General features: G+C 34.4%; 1 protein-coding gene across 10 annotated transcripts in view; it reads right to left on the bottom strand.

Annotated features, from left to right (window-relative positions):
• The window catches only part of ZPLD1 (zona pellucida like domain containing 1), a 539,338-nt gene that overhangs the window by 47,012 nt on the left and 472,848 nt on the right, over positions 1 to 19,478 (bottom strand). For 9 of the 10 annotated variants that reach the window (XM_042999205.1, XM_042999207.1, XM_042999203.1 and 6 more), the window contains 2 exons: positions 18,906 to 18,992; positions 18,566 to 18,677 (listed from right to left, as the gene is read on the bottom strand). The gene's annotated coding sequence lies outside the window, so the exon portion shown is untranslated. Of the gene's footprint in view, positions 1 to 14,339; positions 14,429 to 18,565; positions 18,678 to 18,905; positions 18,993 to 19,478 lie in introns of those variants that run through there. The other variant, XM_007095982.2, reaches the window with a different exon arrangement.

Below are 19,478 nucleotides of genomic sequence, written 5' to 3'. Positions count from 1 at the left end.
CTTGTGTGATGTGCAGTGGCTGCTGTCCCATTGTGGCTCCAGCAAACCGGAGCTTGAGCAAAGGCATTTCCCATCTTTTCCATCATAACTAGGTGCAGCAACCAACACCCCAGTGACTGGTGCTAACTGTGGTGTGAAAGACTGCCTAACACAGCCAATATTACAAAACATTAATAGCAACTTCATAGATAATAAAAACCTTGATGATTAGTGAGCACAAGCTTCATGCACGTGCTTCTTAGCTTTGTATCTTTATGAATTTAAATTGATGGGGATAGAGGAGAGAGAGGACAACCATATGCACAACATTGAATTTTAAGGAATTCAGATGTATTAATTTTAAAAAGAGACAGTTGCATCTCTTAAATTAGTATAACAGGCTCTGTATTTCATACTTAGCAATACAAAGGAAATCTTGGGCTAAGTGATTTTCTGTTAAATATGTCAATATTTCTCATGTTAAATTTTCTTTTTAAAATGACCACTTCTAAAATACAAATTCTGATTTATTTGCATAAGATTGAGCATGAGTCAGAAAAATGTAGTTTCATTGTCAATTTTCACTCAATTTTGTATAAATTGATATAGTTCTGTCATAAACACTGTTCTCTAATTTTATACACCTGATTATTTTTTTTGACCTTCCTTTTATTGAGATCTGTTACATCCCAGGCACTGTTTTTTGCTTAATATTCAACTATTAACATAGATTTATTTTTTACCCATGTTACAAATGTGGGAACTAAAGCCTAAAGTTTTTTATTAACTTGCTCAGGGTCACAGATCTAGTAAATGACAGAGTAGAATTCAAAACAAACTTGACCTTTGGAATTATTACACTATTCTGTTTGCCTTAATTGGAGTTTGTCAAATAAATACAACTAATATCCTGATAATTTTCAGAAAGTAAATTACATTAATAATGTATGCTTAACATATGCTTCAAACTGAATCTTATGATTGAGGCAAAATATTTTTAACATCTACATAATTGTCATGACTATTTCACATAGGCAATGAGTGCATAAAGAATATTCTTTTCACAAATTGTCTTAATGATAGTACTAGTGAGTTTTAAGGATATACAGTGTTCCAGATTGGGTTTTTTAAAGTATTTTATACAATTATCTAACTATGAGATAGGTGATTTATTCATCTTATTATGGGGATGAGAAATGTGAAGTAATTTGCCCAAGGTTAAACAGATAACCAGTGTTAAAATCAAGATTCAATGCGCAATAACTCCAGAAACCACCCTCAACTATCACGTGGCATTTCCTTCTAGAAAGTAATCCTACACTACCCAAATGCGAAAATGGCAATTACTTACTAAATGTGATCAAAATAGATTTATTCCTACATTCATGTATTAAACATTATTGAATGCTTACACATACCTGGTACTATCCAGGGGAAAGAGGAAGGGCTGAAAATTTTTGTCTGCCTAGAACTTACATTCTAGTAAGGGAAATCAGAAGAAAACAAAATCTATAGGTAAAATACAGAGTATATTTGTGATAAGCACTTTGGAGAAAAATAAAGCAAAAAGAATGATAGGAAGTTCTGGGGTGGCAGGATGGGAGTATTGAAATTTTAAATGGGGTGGTCAGGGATATATAATCAACACATATAAATTTTTTTAAAAAACTACTTTAGTTATGAACTGCGAGATCTACTTGTTTTTAATTTGTACTTCACTTTTTTTTTTTTACACTATTTAGGCATTTCCCAAATAAAACAGACTTTCAGTGCATAAATTATTCTCTGGGAAAAACTTGGACATTTTGAACAGCTGCATTAACCTTTTCAAATGAATAAAGGTGGCCCTTAGTGCCTGAGAAAAGTAATTTATTAAATAGCACCCCTGTGACCTGAGAAAAAGTGAACATGTTCAAAGTGCTTTTATCTACTCTCAAGAAGTAACTTTTGCAGAAACAAATGGGTTCAATGATTTATCAGTTTCATACTTCCTTAATTTTACTGCCTTCATATAGACCATCTGTAAGATACTGTTCTAGTTGGTAAGAAAAATAAAAAATTCAAACCAAACATCTCTTCAAATGTTTAATCATCATGCTAAGATTTATGCATTTTTTTCACTAAACTAAAGCTGATCATTTTATCATACAGATTTACAAAAATATAAAATGGGCCTTTGGCATCAATGATTTCCCTAATTCTCTCGTTGTCACCCCTCCTCCAAATTTATTGGCCACCGACTCTGCAGAGGCTTGCTGACTTCTACTGGGGGCATAACCTCATTCCTGGTGCTTCTGTGTCACACCCCCCAAGCCTGCCCCTCAGAAAAGATCAGAAAGTGTTCATTATACTTTAAATGACTGGAAATAGCTTAGAGTTCCCAGGAAAGGGAAGGAAAAGAAATATGTGTATTTTAACAGAGATCAAAGTTTAAGTTAAAGGAATAAAGTCCTTCCAAGAAACCCACAAGACCCAGGGAGAGATGGGGCAATAAGGCACTGAATTTTTACAGGTAGGCAACTGTCCTGCTGAGTGAAGTCTCAAAGTGTTACACAGTCTTGCTTCTAGAAAAAGGACATATTGGTCCACTCTCCACAATCATCAGTTTTATTATTTTTTAAGTTTATTTATTTGTTTTGAAAGACAGAGAGCATGTGCACGAGTGGGGAGGGGCAGAGAGAGAATCCCAAGCAGGCTCTGTCCTGTCAGTGCAGACCCTGACCTGGGGCTCAAACCCATGAACCATGAGATCATGACCTGAGCAAAACTCAAGAGCTGATGCTTAACCAACTGAGCTACCCATGTGTCCCCACAATCCTCAGTTTTAAAGTGCTGGAAGCCATGACTATGTAATGAAGAAACGTGTTTTCTGTTGGGGTGTCTTGACTGAAACTTGGTACTCTTTATTTCCATGTTCCACTTGGACATTAAAGGCAACATATGTATTAAAAGGAAAATTAAAATATAAAACTTTCATCAGAAATATCCATTATCATCCACATACACATTCTTTAACATAGAGTGTCCTTGCTTGCTAAACAAAGAATACAACTCACTTGTACTTTCAGAATAATTCCTCAAACAAAGACGGAAACATGTTTAGCCATCAAGAAGACACTCAGAAATTTTATGACTAAAGATGCTGATGTATACCATGAGAAAATATAAATGCTAAAAGCTGTTCCTAAAAGAAAAACCAGCTCTGATTTTCTCTGACACAAAGTGAATGTTCATTTATTTCCCTTTGCCTGCCTTTCTCATCTGTCTTCCTGTGGAGGGTTTTCTTGAGTAATCTATAGAATTTAAATGACCTACAATGTCTAGCTTAAACATTTATTCTAACACCTTAGTTTTGGGGTTACTAGCAGATTGAACTAAGTCATTCTAAAAGCCTTTTTTAAATAATTCACCAGTTTAATTTTCAAGATGTGTGTACATTTTATACTCCTGAGGCAGCTTTGAAGATATGTTAGTATATCAACTTCCACTCACGTTTCATGAAGTATGATAACAAATTAATAACAAAATGATTATTTATTTTAAATGCTCATTTCCCTGTAATTAAATAATTGACAATTATTGTGATTATTTCCAAATGTTTCTTTCTTAATAGAGATAATATACAAAATACTGATGAAAAGGCACGACACAAGAATCAGCCAATCAGAAGAGACACCATGCTGACATATTCTGGCTGAATATCAACACATTTTCCAAAAAATCAAAAGTATTTGCATGGGTACCAATAATGACAGTGGAAAGGTAACTTGCTTCCATTCACTTTTATTCTTGAGCATTCTTGGTGCTCAAGAATAAAAGGGCACCTTTATTAGTACCCCACTATTTGAAACTGCTCCATTAATTAATTCATTTATTTTTTTTTTATTCATTTGACAAATTTTTATTGAGCAGTTTCTAAGTTTCAGACTCAGGGCCTTTGGGATCCAGTGGTGAGCAAAACAAACATGGTCCTTACTCTCACAGAGTTTATGGACTAGAGAGGGAGATAGTCATTAAAGTAATAATTGCAAACATAAAAATATACTTACAAAATATATTTCATAAGTATTATGAAAGAAAAGGAAAGGGTGCCTGCTAGAACCTAAGTGAGATGGGAGGTGCCAAGACTTCCTGCAATGTGCCACAGTTGATAAGAATTGAAAGACTGAGGGGTGCCTGGGTGGCTCAGTCAGTTGGGTGTCTGACTTCAGTTCAAGTCATGATCTCACGGTTCGTGGGTTTGAGCCCCATGTCAGGCTCTGTGCTGACAGCTTGGAGCCTGGAGCCTGCCTCGGATTCTTTGTCTCCCTCTCTCTCTGCCCCTCCCCTGCTCTTTCTCTTTCTCTCTCTCCCTCAAAAATAAATAAACATAAATAAAAAAGAGTTGAAGGATTGATTTGACTTAGGCAGATGAAGTCTGAAAAGAGCTCCTCACAGAGCTCATTGCACAACCACAAGTCTCAAAATGTAAAAACAGTTAACATTTGTGAAATTTGAAGGAAAGTCCATGGTACCAAGCAAGGAGGAAAGGGCCAGGAAGTAAGTCTGAAGGTAAGCCAAGGAGACCATGCTACATGATTTTTCCTCAATGGAATGGAAAGCCATTGAAGGCCTTTGAGTTGAGGGCAAGGATTATAATACCTGGAGTAAAGTAAACAAACTTAAAATATTATTTTGAACAGGAAGTAATAGGACTTGATGTTAAATGCTAGGTGCAGAATAAGTGAGAGAAATAGGGATGACTCTCAAGTGTGTGTGTTGGTCAATCAGGTAAATGGTAGCTCCATATATTGAGATGAAAACAATTTGGAAGAGGTACTTATTGGCATGAGAGCAGGATGGAGAAGGAACCAAGATATCAGTGGATTAGGCCAGATTCATTGCAACCAAATCTTAGATGTCATGAGAGATGAAACACATAGCAGTATGTGCAGTATAGCAATCTTGTTTTAAGTTGCAAGAGCAAACCTCTGTTGGTTATCACAGAGGGTCTTATATAAACATAATATATACCGACAGGAAAACGTTGTTAACACATTCAGAGGACGGCATCTTATTCAGCAGTTGGGAACCACAGCCACCTCATATAGTCAAAAATATCCCTGAAATTCCTTAAACTGCCCATCTTTATGTGGGATTCATGAATAATAGAATATTTTCCGTGAGTTTCCTTCTGATCATTTCTGTTGTCCTACCCTTTGAGGAAGATGAAAATAGAATCTCTGTGAAAAGGAAAATATTGCCCAATTCTGACTGACAAATGCCCTATTTTAAACTCAAAAGTAGAGAAAATATCCATTAAAATCCATGGATCTTGGCTGCTAGAGACAGAGGAGATTTTGACTCTCCAACATCTGGGCTTTAACTTTAAGAGCCAGGCATGGAGAACTGAACAGAGTTTGTACTACATACTGAGAAGATGTGAGATAAGATATGTCATCAATGAAATGTTCTTCCCCACATGAAGGAGAGGAGTGGGGAAAGCAAAAGAGTATTTAGAGTCTCATGTGGGGTTTTCTTTCTGCTCCCCTCTTTAGATAAAGATACCCAGGCAGATTCATGGGATCCAGAAGAAAAAGGGAGGCATGTCTGGCTTTTCATCTAAAACCTGGTGTGAAATGTCTGTCAGAGTGCCCATGACAGCATGAGGAAGTCAGAACTGAGTGGCAATGGTGATGGGACAGATCTAGACAAAGGAAGGCTCAAGATAGCTTCCCATACAGTCTTCTCACCAGCATGAAGATATCTTTAAAAAACTTCTATAACCTCTGACGAGAGACAGATAAGAAAATTGAAAACTGAGATGTGTTATATCTTGCTGGGAAGCCAGTAGGTGGTGGATAGCAACAAGATGGATGACCTAAAGTCAGGAGACACCTGGGGAATGTGCTAGAAGCTCTGAATTCCAGTAGACTGAGTAAGAGATTATGTGTGTAAGGGAAGGGATCCAAGTCCCTGGTAAGAGAGACGATAAACCACTGTGCTTTCACCATTTTGAGAAAAAGAGATCATAAGTTATAGTGGATACAGGAAGAGCACTGGTGATACCTAAAAATGAAACAGATGAGAATTCTCCATGGACTTAACAGTTAGGACCACAAAATGTACTAAATAGCTTCACCATTGTGAGAACGTTAAGAATTTTTTTAAGTAGTTAGCACATATAATAAGTACTACTATTTATTTTATTTGCACAAATTATTATTATTTATATAGTTATTATTGAAAGTAATTAGTAGTTTTAAATTTAATAGTTATTAAATATTATTTATCAATATTACCTTTTAGTTTTCCCTGCAACCCTATGAGATTGTGCCTTTTTAAAGATGAGGACATTGAAACACATAGAGGTTAAGTTAAGTAGCTTGATTTTGGTCCCTCACGTAGGAAGTGATAGAGATAACATCTGAACCCAGGTAATCTAGCTCTAGAGGCCATACTCTTAAACCTGAACTACACTGTCTCTAGAGCCCCCTTTCCACACATGAAACATGAGGAGGTCAGAAGTGGATAAGGAGAATTTTGACTATGACTAGTTAACCCCAAAGTAACTAAATTTTAAACAAGCAGTGACTAAATTTTAAACCAGAGTTGTCTTGACATGGCAAGATTTGATGTTTCCTGCCATTGGTAATAGTGGTCTCCTATGTGATTTAAGTTCACTTAGAGAGAAATAACAAAAAATTCACTTCAATGTATCTAAGATACAAACTAATTGTATGTACAAAACCTTGTACAGAGATACACATTATCCATAAGCTCTTCATGGCTAGTTTTTCTTTTCACAATTGAATAGATTACTATCCTTCAAGATGATATGTGTGTAGTCAGGGCTACAATCTCAGAAGCCAACGACACCACAGAATCTAACACAGCCTTGAGATTCCAATCAAATCTTGATTCCAATCACATATTATTTTCCTCATATGTTTGGTTTATTTTATCTATCCATCCATCTACTGTTGTGGTGATTGTGATTTTTATAACATTTGGTATTAAGTTTTAGACATTTTGGTTCTTAATATTACAACACACATTTCATAAGGATAAAAAGGACTTTTTCCACATAACCACAACACCATTACTAAATAATACAATTATAATTAATTATAATAGCATTTAATATCAATTCCATATTCAGATTTTCCCAATTCACTGAAAATGTATTTTATACCTGCTTTTCCCCCAATGCAGGATCAAAAAAAGAAAAGAAAAGAAAAGAAAAGAAAAGAAAAGAAAAGAAAAGAAAAGAAAAGAAAAGAAAAGAAAAGAAACAGATAATATAACTAAATGCAAAAGTTTATGCATTGTATTTGGGTTGTTACATCCTTTTAGACTCTTGTAATACAGAAATCCCACTGCTTTGACATCATTTTATATTCAGAAGAATTCTATGGTCCTACTAGACCAAAATAATGACAGAAAATGCAAGATTCTGTAAAAATCAGAAATATTTAAAACTGAATAAATCATTCAAATATTTTACGAAGGAAGGAAAACAAAATTTAATCTAAAATTAAAACTGTATGGTAGAGGTTGCAGAGACAAAAATTGGGTAATGGGTAACATGAATATAAAGAATACTAGAAATGTGAGATATGGGCTGGATGAGTTATGTGGCTTATAACAACAATAAGACCAATCTCTAATTTATCAATTCCTTGTATAGGCAATAAATAAGGCTATGGTGTATGATGGTTACAAATAAGAATCTATCCATTGTCCAAGTGAAAACTTGTGACCAATAAGAAATTGATGTTGGCTCAAAAGATAATTGCTTTCAAAGTAGATTAGTATCTCTTAAATCCAGGGATACTTAGGCATAGAAGTATTTAAAATAATCAAAATTAGAGAACTATTTCTTGTGTTAAAAGAACTGATATACATTGGTATTCTTTGTCATTAATGTGTTTGAGAATTTGACCTATTTAATTAACTAAGGTTAGTCCTTTTATTCTGATTTAAAATATGTAACTGAGTAAATTCAGACTTTTTATGTAAAACTGACATGCTACCAAGATTATACATATTATTGAGATATTTAAGAAAATATAAATTTGAGCACATGTTAAAATCTATTTTTTATATTTGAGCATTAGTTGAATACTTAAGATTTTTTTAAAAAGGAGATAATTTAACTCCTACAAACATACTAAACTTCCTCTGATCAAAATTTAATATATTTTATTTCCTTTTCAAAATGTCAATTAACTACTTTTTCATACACAATCAAATATTCCTCAAAGACTTGTTAAAAATGATAAAGTCTACTAGAATTTACTGATAAAAAGTCAGAATTTGAACTTAAAATCTTCAAGAAAAGCTAGGTTTGGTCATTTGTAATTCTAATTGAATGTTAATCTTTAAACACTTCAGAATATATTTTTCAATTATTCAACACAGGAAAAAAAAACAGCCTCACACTAAACACAGAATAAGTAGTTGTTTTGCTTCAGAAGCCATGAAGCAAAATTCTATGCCATGTTAGGCATAGAATTCACATCTTTAAACAGTAAATTCATATACCACATATTGTAATGCTCACCCTCAGACAATTACAGGGGAACTAAGATTGACTGAAAGATATCAGTTTGATGTAGTCTATCTCATAGTTACACAGTAATCAATCAATTCATTGATTGGAATAATAGGAAGACTGAAACTACTATTTAAATTAACTGCATTTCTCTCTTTTTTTCCCCCAAGATTATATAGTGGAATTTGTTGACGATAAATTCCAGTTTGATGTGATGTCACTAAATGCACAGAATATATACCTCTGAATATATGTTTCTGCTCTCAAAAAGTTTTTAGTCAATGGGGAAACACTTAAGCTTCACAATAATGATATCAACAACATTAAAACTTCTAGAAGTTAATTTAGAAGAATATCTTCATGGCCTTGGGATAATGAAAGATCTCTTAAGAAAAGAAAATTGTTTTACTATCATAAATTATAGGCTGGGCCTACCCACAACTTCCTTCTAAAGGCTCACTGAGATATTTTTGTTACCATGTTGCCTATTAATTCATATAAGGCAACACTTATGTAGCATACACTAGCATACTTCTGATTAAATATAACCATAGTCTGGGCTCTGGTTCTCATTCCATTACTAACTGTCTGTGGTCGTGGGGAAGTCACATCATGTGTCTTACTCTCAGTTACTTCATGTGGGCAATGAAATGTTTGACTAGAAGATGACTAAGATGACTTCCCGCTATCAAGAGCCAGTGAAATCATGATGTTTTAAAAACTGGAGGAGAAAATTGTGATAAATTCCTCAAGACCTTCTTTCTAAAATCTCCTCCCTTATCAGAATTTAGGCTTTACAATATCAGAAGGTTTTAGAGACCTACTGCCTTCTTGCTCTCTCCACAACAATTGATGAGGGGCTAAACACTGCATCTAGAACATCCTCATATCTACCTCTTGTTGTTTTATAAGAAATAAAAATCAGCAAGGGGCCTCATAGATTAATCTCAATGGTATAAAGGGAAAGCATTAACCCTTCCACTTTTGGGCATGTCTGTCCTACAAACAAATGGTAAAATTAAAATGACACTTAAAAATAAATAAGTTGCTATTGGTTTTATACTTTTATTTATTTCTCATTGCATCTACATTTGTGTTTGCTTCTCAAAGGTCCCAAAGGCCTTCAGGAAGCAATAATCACAGAATAAACTAGGCTGCTGAGAATTTATAATAGCACTTTGTTCTGCCTCAAATACATATTCAACCCTGTTCTCATTAACGTTCATGATATTTTTTTTTATTATTTGTTGAGCTGTTTGGGGGAATGTAATATTAACCTTCATGACATCACTCTGAGGAGTACCTTGAAGGAAAGAGCTGCCTTTGTTTTTTAGACGTGGGAACTGGTGCCAAGTGACCAAATGGTTTTCCTAGGTAATGCATGCTTGTTATAGATAATACACAAGAAGATAACTAGAAGAAGCTCTTGAAATAATAAATTCTAATATCTCTAAGTTAGATGTTTGATAACAACACAATTATATACACAAAACATGATACCTTTGGCCATGATAAAATCAGATCCACAAAAGTTTTAGCCAGTCAGATCAAGTAGTATGTATATACAAAAGCTTTACTTAAATATCAGTGTTGAAATCAGGAAGAACATAAAGTTTAAATCCTCATATGTCAACATTTCAGTTAGCTCCATGTTAATTAATTGTTTCTACATCACAAATTAGAAAGACCATTCATAGATCCCTGGAGGTGATCATTACATCAAATCCTTACTCTGAAAATCAGTAATTAAAAGGAAAGAATTAACCATTAATCCTGATGTTCAAGTATCAGCAGTATTTCTGTTTTAAAATGACTTATCAAAGGGGCACGTGGGTGGCTCAGTCGGTTAAGCATCCGACTTTGGCTTAGGTCACAACCTCATGGTTTGTGAGTTTGAGCCCTGCATCAGGCCCCATGCTGACAGCTCATAGGCCGGAGCCTTTTTCGGATTCTGTCTCCCTTTCTCTCTGACCCTCCCCTGCTCACACTCTCTCTCTCTCTCTCTCTTTCAAAAATAAATAAACTTTAAAAAAAATTTAATGACATCAAGAAAAAGGGTGTGTGTGTGTGTGTATGTGGAAACTAGGGCAAAACATTAGTTTATGCTATTATTTTGATCTCTTGTATATTTGAAATTTATAATAAAAACAAAATCAAGTGAGCTACAGCTCACTTATTCTAACTGTGGTACCTTAGGTAACCCACTTTACCTCTCTTGGACTTTCTTGTTATCTATAAAATAAGGACAATCTAAGTGACTAAATAATTATACCTAGGTTACAGAACCTTTGAAAAAATATTTTATCCTTTTTCTAGTAGCATTACAGGAAAGAAGCAGAAATAAGCCTAATTTATTTATAGGATCAAAGTCAATGATGTCAAGACATTGAAGAATGAAAGTTCTGAAAGGGAGGATAGTTATCACTTCTAAGAAGTGAACTTATGAGCTTTTGTATCTTCAATGAGATGAAAATAATTCAAACAAAATCATAGCCCTTGCAATAGCCAGTGCTAGGAATATAAGCTATAACTCTAGTTACAACATTTCAGCTTCTGTCTCATAAACCAAAATTTGTGTCTGGGATCTGAAGCCCCAAGAGAGCTGTAGAGATAGCTGCAGGCCACAGTAGGTAAGGCCCTTACAGTGGATCTTCATCAGTAAGTGAGAGGGAAGCAGGTGAACAGAAAGAAGGAGGTAAGCAGTTGGATATATTATGGTGGATAAGATTATGGATAATGTTGTATCATAACTGTAAATCAGGGCCTTTGGAAAATTTAACCCAAATCCTTCAGACATGGAGATCCCACTTCTTTAGGAGAGTTTATTTTGTACTATTGTGGTAAATATTCCAACAAGAACAGTTTGAAAACTGAGGCTCATCATGACAAAAATGTCTCTGACCCAAAGATTTACACAAAAGATGTCACCCAGCAATACATAATTAATTGCCAAATGAATGGCAATAAGTATTTAGTTATTCTTGGATGACCCACAAAAAGGATAAACTATAAATGAGAAGAATAGAAATGACGTCTTTGAAACAATCTCATTATCTCCTACATGTGATATTTGAAAATCTAAATAAGATAATCCTCTTCACTAAACACAAGTCTTCATTGAACAACAAAAACAGCTTTGTTTTCAAACTACCTGTACACCTCGTGAGAGGTTTCAAACTATCTCTACACTTCTCAGACCTTGTTGAAAATCATGGGTTTAGATGAGAAGAATCTTTTTAAATAATTATTGTACTAGGATATTAGTTTAGTGGGTCAAGAACAACATTTCTCACGAAATAGAATAGTTTGGGATAGTATAGGATGGAAGATAATGGAATAGAGTCAAATAGAATATTTTTATAAAATTTGTATGTACAAACTATGTATGTATGTATGTTTGGATGAGTGTATACTAGATTACAATGTAAATATCTGACTGTGAGTTATATTGGAAAGTTTGAAACTCACTGGTTTAGAACAAGGTAGCAACATGGTCCCCATGGGCTGAATGTCCCTACCTACAAACATTGATTGGCTTCACAGAAGAAGCAAGCTAAGGTAAAATGTCATTCCCAGACTGAGGTCCCCACAAAACGATGTTGAGAAAAAATGTATTTCCCATGCTCTTAGTAAGGACTTCAAGTAGGATTGTAGAGTGGGATTGATTATTTATTTGTTTATGTCTTAGGAGGATGTTTGTTATAAATATATATTAAGGAAGTAGAGGCAATAGATACTTGGTTAAGAAAGTTTGTGAATTGAAGGAGAAAATTAGGAAGGAAACTAGATGACAATGAGTATATAAAAGAAATTTTTCCACAGAGGGAATGCTTTGATGCAAAGAAGAGAAATGCAAAAAAAAAAATATTCCAGAAGCTGTAGAAAAGACAACTCATAAATGACAGTGTTTTCTCCTTTGCCCATTGGCACAATGTTATAAATAATCCATAGGGAATGAGAACTGAACCTTCTTTTCCTTTCTGTTTCCTGATGGATGAAAAAAAATGTCATCTCCTTGCACAGATCAGGGAATTAGTAGCTTTTATTGAGTTAATGAAGGATTAGGACTGGCATTTTTAGTTACTTTTTTGCAGGGATGAATTCTGTTGGTACAATCACAGGAACACAGTACAATCTCCTGTAGCATTTTAGCAATAAAACCCCACATTTTTAAGGCAGCTGTCTAGGATGAGAGGTCTGATCTATAGCTAGGAAAATCAAACTCTTAGCCTTTCTTTCACTGCACCATGCTTATTAGTCACCTTGATCAAGCAATCAGAGAGCTAGGCAGTACAAAATAAGACCACTAGAAAGCATAAATATCACTGTTCAAAATTCCATGTTCAAATCTCTAGTTCTCTCTAGTTAACTAGCTACCTGAGTGAGACTCATCCAACCCGTGAATTTCATGTAAGAAATCATACACTAGTTTCCTCTTGTTCTGTATCACTGTCCGAAAGCCACTTTTTAAAAGCTGTTGTATGCCCAAAACAATTAAAATTCATTTTAATCTTTAATAGAAATAAGAAGATACATTTATTGGAGAAAATTTAAAGAGAAATTAAAAACCCAAATAAAAATGTGAAGTTAATATTTCCTAGTTAACCTGAGGAGTTTTAAGAAGTACAGATACCCAAATCTCTCCCCCCACTTATTCTACGGGGCATCCAGAGTTGAGAACCACTGAGATAAAAGAACAAGGTTTTGCTATAGTTGAGATTTCATTTATAGTTGTCTTTTTTTTTTTTTTAGTAGTAAGCAGATTCTTTTTTTTTTTTTTTTTTTTTTGTAATTCATCACGGCTCCATAACAGAAATCTGAAAACAGAACCTCTAAGAAAGGACAATGCTACCTAATACCACAACATGGTGGCTTAGGCCTGTGGGACTCAGCCAGTCAGCAACAGAATACATTTACAAAACTACATAAATTAAAGTAGGTTGAGTTTTTATTGCTTTCATGTGGTTCTGACCAATAAAGTGAAAAGTATACAATCAGAAGCAAAACATTTATAGGAAAAAAAGTAGGGATCCTTTTTTCCCACTGGGAGACATTTTCTTCCTATGGCTCTTCTCTGATCAAATGATGTAGTATTATGTGTTTCCTTAAATAATCATGACACTTGACACCATGGCTGATAAAACCTACAAATAGACTGCCTGACCATGTGATGTCCTTTCTTGAAACCCTTCATCATCTTCAACACCCTTCAGGGGAAAACCCAACTCTATGATGTAGCAAAACAAAAGAAAGAAAAAACTTCTGAGATAAGACTGCTACTTACCTGCCGAACCTCAGATCTCTCTTCTCCAGTACCCATTCTACCCACTCTACACCTATCATTCCCAAAGATGAGAAGTTATTTCACACACACATTCATTCTTTTGCTCATTTTGCTGTCTCAGTCTGCAAAGCTCCTCTTCCCAAATCCACCCCCTCTTATCAGGAACATCTCTCCAATCAACTTTTTGAGTTTGTTCACATATAGCTCTTCTTTCAGATATTCCTCTAACAAGACAACACTTTCTGCTTGTAGCGTTGACCATTTCCTATTCTGTTGCTGCCAGAGTCTCTGTGCCATTGTATAATAGCAGTTCTAAAAATGTACTACGTTGAAGTCAAGGCTTATCAGCGTCAACACTGTTGACATTTTAGACTAGATCATTGTTTTTTATAGGATGTTTTAACAACATTGTACAATGTGTAACAGTATCCCCGGCTTCTTCTCACTCCATGCCAGGAGTACTCCCACTCAAGTCATGACACCCAAAAATATCTCCAGATACTGCCAAATGTCTCTGTGGGAGAGGAGGTTCAAACTTACCCCGGATGACTTAGATGTACATCTTTGTTTTCCCCCTAGTAAACCTGTCAGCTTCATAAAAGCAAGAGTATTATGGGGCGCCTCGGTGGCTCAGTCGGTTAAGCGGCCGACTTCGGCTCAGGTCATGATCTCGCGGTCCGTGAGTTCGAGCCCCGCGTCAGGCTCTGTGCTGACAGCTCAGAGCCTAGAGCCTGTTTCAGATTCTGTGTCTCCCTCTCTCTGACCCTCCCCCGTTCATGCTCTGTCTCTCTCTGTCTCAAAAAATAAATAAACGTTAAAAAAAAATTAAAAAAAAAAAAAGCAAGAGTATTATGCTCACCTTTGTACTTAGGATCTAACAAAGTGCCATGTCCACTGTAGATTCTCAAGAAATGTTGGTTAAATAAATTACTATCATATTTGTGATATAAAAGGGATAACACCATACTGCCAAAATGTAGAAAATCAAGTATACCAACATCTAGTCCTGATCAGGATAATGCTTTAATTTTTAAAGATTATATCATTAATGAAAATTTTCAATTTCAACTAACATTAATTAAATTAAAATCTTTAAACCCACCCACTACTAGAGGTAATTTATGTTTATTTTTATATGATTTTAAAACAAAAGAAAATGAGATTGAGGTCTAAGAATATATCTACATATATAAAACTCTTGGATTAAAAATTACTTGAATTAGTTAATTGATTCAGTTTTTTAAAAAATATTCATACTTTTAGTGTTTTCTAAATAGCTTTAAGTAATTGTTTCACTTTTTAAAAAAAAAAAATGTTCAGCTAGCACTTTTTAATGCCCTGTAAATATTTTTTTTAGCTTTTATAAACTAAAAAACATCAAACTTAATACAATCCCTTGCTAAGTCTCCTTTTCATTCCATTAACATTGATGGCACACATTCCTATGATAGAATTGACAAAGCAAGGAATTTTTAGAAACCAGAAATATATTACTTTAATTTCAAATACTTATTCAAAATAAGTTTCTAAATAGAATTGCTGTGCCAGAATTCGCATGTACGAGCACAAAAGTGCATTATACACAAATACACATAAGTTTTTAAGACGTATATATCCTATGGTAATGATTTTAAGTCTCTAAAAGATTAGTAGTTTTTTATTATTCAATTATTTTAACTTCTTATATCCAAATTATGACAAATTACATTTGAAATAGAAAGTTATCCATAGTTCTTTCTACTTTCAAATTATAACTTATCTACAAAATGGTTTAATTTGAAAGCACTACTCATGTAATTTACAGGTTTATATTCAGTGGGTTAATGACGGTATATTCAACTGAGAGACAGTGTAGTTATATGAGCTCTGATTACTTATTAGTTAAGCATTTTTGAGCAAATATACTTTAAATTCTAACATATGATACTAAGCAGTCTTCATCTGTTCTTACTCTTTCTAGTGATGCAGTTTCATATTAAATGACTATAGTCTTAGTGAAAATTTGAAATTAACATCATTTTACAGACAATCTGAACTTTATAAACAAATAAAGCTATTAATGTTTTCATTTAACTTCCACCACCTTTTAACAAGCTAAAAAAATACCTTTTGTCTTTAGCATCTGGAACTTTCACATACATAGCAATAGAAATAACAAAATTGCCATATTAATATAACTTAATTTTGCTGTTCTTAAGGCTTAGCAGCTTTTTATTTTTCTTCAAGGTTTGGCACTATAATAGTTTCTAAACGTTCTTGTTTTTTTTTTTTTTAAATCCGTAAAAATCCAGGCATGTAATTTTGTTTTTTTAGATTTCTTAGTGTACTATTATACCTTATTGTGAGTTCTAGAAAATTAACACTTTAAGCAAGGGGTCAGTGACCTATGGCCTGCAGGCTTAATTCTACCCAACACCTACTTTTGTATGGACCATGAAAAAAAGGCAGTTTTCACATATTTTAATGCTTGAAAAAGAGTAAAAAACATAATATTTCATGAAAAGGGAACATTATGTGACATTCTTATTTCAGTGTCTACTAATGAAATGTTATTGGAACATAGCTACACTCATTTGTATACATATTTTCTGGGGCTGCTTTTGAGCTACAATGGCAGCTTTAAGTGGTCCTGACAAAGACCCACAAAGACTAAACATATTTACTTTGTGGGCCTTGCCAACCCTGCTTTAAACATTACTGTATGACTCTACATAACACAATACATATGTCTGGGGGACAAGACACAATACATTTCTCAGGAGATTCCTCTCAACCAATATCATTTTATTATTTTTTTCATTAATACATTTTTCTGTAAGCCCTGGTAAAAACCACTGGTCATTATTAATAAAACACTTCCCATGACATTCATTCCATATTCGGCAAAGTATTATCAAACTGGTCAAGTCGATCATTTACTTTTTTGAGGTGTACCTTTCTTTCCCACATCACTGAAGCCTTGAGAGTTTGGAATTCCTGTAATTCCCCACTCAAAATCAACTTAGATACTTTAACAATCAGCCATGACTCTGAATCTATAAAGGTCAGTCTAACGTTTACTTTATCATGTCTTGATAAAGCTGTTATGCCTGGTTTTTAGTTACAACATTTTGTAATGGAAGCAAAACACGGCAAACCAGATCAAGCTTAATTTATAGTCTTGACCCAGTTTAAATTCCAGCTTAAATACAGAAGAAAAAAAGAGCACAGATTTGGTAAATTAACCAAAAAATTGAATTCCTTGCAAGCAAACATTGCTAATAGGTGTTTAAATGATACAAAAGATTATCATCCTCTACTAATGATCTTAATGCTATCCAAGCTATTGAAAAAGCTACAAAAACATAATCTTCAGTAATTCACTGTTTGATGCCATAACTAAATAGATTACAGTCCGAGCATCTGCTCATGGTTCAAAAGTTACCTTTGAAATAAGATTTCCTAGCAGAAAATTCTGATTTTTTAATATCCTCTGGATCATTTTCATAGGCTTTCTTAAAAGCGGGGGAGGGGGAGCTTTAAATGTCTTGAAAGGAATGTAGAATTTGTTACGATATCTAGCATGATCTGGCTATTACATTATGTGGCTATTAACAATAACCATTACTATATTTTATTTTGAGGACATTGCTGAAAATGCCTAAAATGAAAGTACATACAGCATATTTATAGATTTTTATATTTAGCCAAGTATTATAATACTCTGTAAAGAAAAACTTAAAAAAATCACTGAGGAACATTAAAAAATGTATAACTAGGAACAGTGTTCAAATAATAGCTCTGATATGTGTCTCATAAGATAAAGCTACTGACTGAAAAATGAAATAAAGAAATATTCTATTATGTATTAAAGAAATATTAAACTTTTAACTAAATTCAACCTCTTTGCTGTTGCTACCAAAGTTATTTAAACTGACAGTTTAGATTGTTTTTCTTTGGCCCGTAAAATGAATTGTAAGAAGCCAATTCACAGTAGCAAAACAAATAATGTCATACTCCTGAGAACCAAAAAGATTATTATCTCAAACACATGAACCTAAGAAGTAAGGTCTTCTCTCTAACATCAAAAACAACTGGTTTTACCAAAGGCAATCTTAGAATGGAAGGAGACTTAGAGGTCACCCAAGAAATGGGAATCGCCATGATAGCTCCCAGGTTACATGAGATCCCATGTCAATTCTAATAATACTAGGCTCATTATTAAAATTATTCTTATTTAAAAGAAAATCAAACTATAATTATTTTCAATAATATCGTCTTCATAATTAGAGATGATGCCACCCATATTCAACCAGATTTTCTGGTAGGATGGGATCCTGATATCTCATTAATGGAACATCTGTGGACTGTGGCCGACTGGCAGGGGACAGCGGATGGAATTGCAGCCTGATATACAATGGTGTAGCAAATCATGTACAACTTTTGACCTCAGGCTCTAACTTCAAAATTGAATAAGCTGCCAAAAGATTAAGTCCTTTCTCCAAATCCAACCCAAATGTTTGGGACGACACTGCAGTTCACAACATAAAAGTTTCTTTATAGCTTTCTGCCCTCAAATATGGGAAGATGTTTTTCGTTTCCTTTTGAGATATTTAAGATACTCCCCAGCCCAACCCCTACCCATCAATGGAACCACACTACCAGAAGAGTTTTACCAGAGATGGCCTTATATCATAAAAGATTATTAAATTAAAATGAATTTCCTGTGCTTACAAAAAACACAGCATTTGCAGTCACTTTAGGTGGCTTCAGCGCCGGGCACTTACCCAAGCCCTTGGTTTTGTGGAATCAGCTGTTCTCCATGTGCCTGGTTCTGCTGCATGTGACTGAGTGTTCAAATGCCTGGTGTTACCAAACTCTTTCAAAAAAGATTCAACCCTTCAAATGAGAAAAGAGTTGCTCATTATGAAAAGCCTTTAAAAAGAGAGAGAGAGAGAGAGAGAAAACCTGGATTTTCGACAAGCAAATGCTTCCATGGTCTCAGAAGGTTTTGCAAGACTAATCATCACCAACATGAAACTTGAGCTCATCTTTTATAAACCTTTGTTTCCTTCCAACTACATCCCTTTCAATTTTCAATTCATTCCTTTATTCCTCTTCTCCTACCTGCTTTTGATCTTCTATTTTATGCTGCACAGAAGTCTTGAGTGGTTATGTGTGAAGTGAGCCATCGTCAGCCTGATGAGGGAAAGCCTGCTGGTCCAGAAAAAAAAAAAAAAAAAAAAAAAAAAAAGATCATAAAGTAAGAAACAAGGCCCGAGATTGCATTGGGAGTCAATCTGCACAGTTATCAATGTCCTGTTATGCTCTGTGAAAGATGCCCGGCCCTTTCAATACTACATTTCATGTAGCGATGAAAATGGGATATGGAATATCATCATGAAAACTGGTTTGATTGGGATAATAATGACTAAGAGGCTGTCAATGCAAAAAACCCAACAGGACCCAATTGTAAAGGAGTTAGACACTGAACCCACCCGCTTCATAATCCTTGCTTTTGTTTAGGGGCCTCCAAACAACACAGCCCACCAGCCTTTGGAGCCTTTGGACCCAGTTGGACGTCATCTAAGCCTTCCACCCCAGTAACTATTCTGATTTCTCATTGGAAAGGAAAGTGGGAAGCTGGGATTCAGGCACCATGGAAAGCTTTTCAAGATATTCTGACCAAAGCAAAGCTTT

This window comes from Panthera tigris, chromosome C2 (genome assembly GCF_018350195.1).
Source record: "Panthera tigris isolate Pti1 chromosome C2, P.tigris_Pti1_mat1.1, whole genome shotgun sequence".
Lineage (NCBI taxonomy): Eukaryota > Metazoa > Chordata > Mammalia > Carnivora > Felidae > Panthera > Panthera tigris.
Note: the sequence above shows the minus strand (reverse complement) of the source record. Positions and strands in the feature narration are given on the sequence as shown.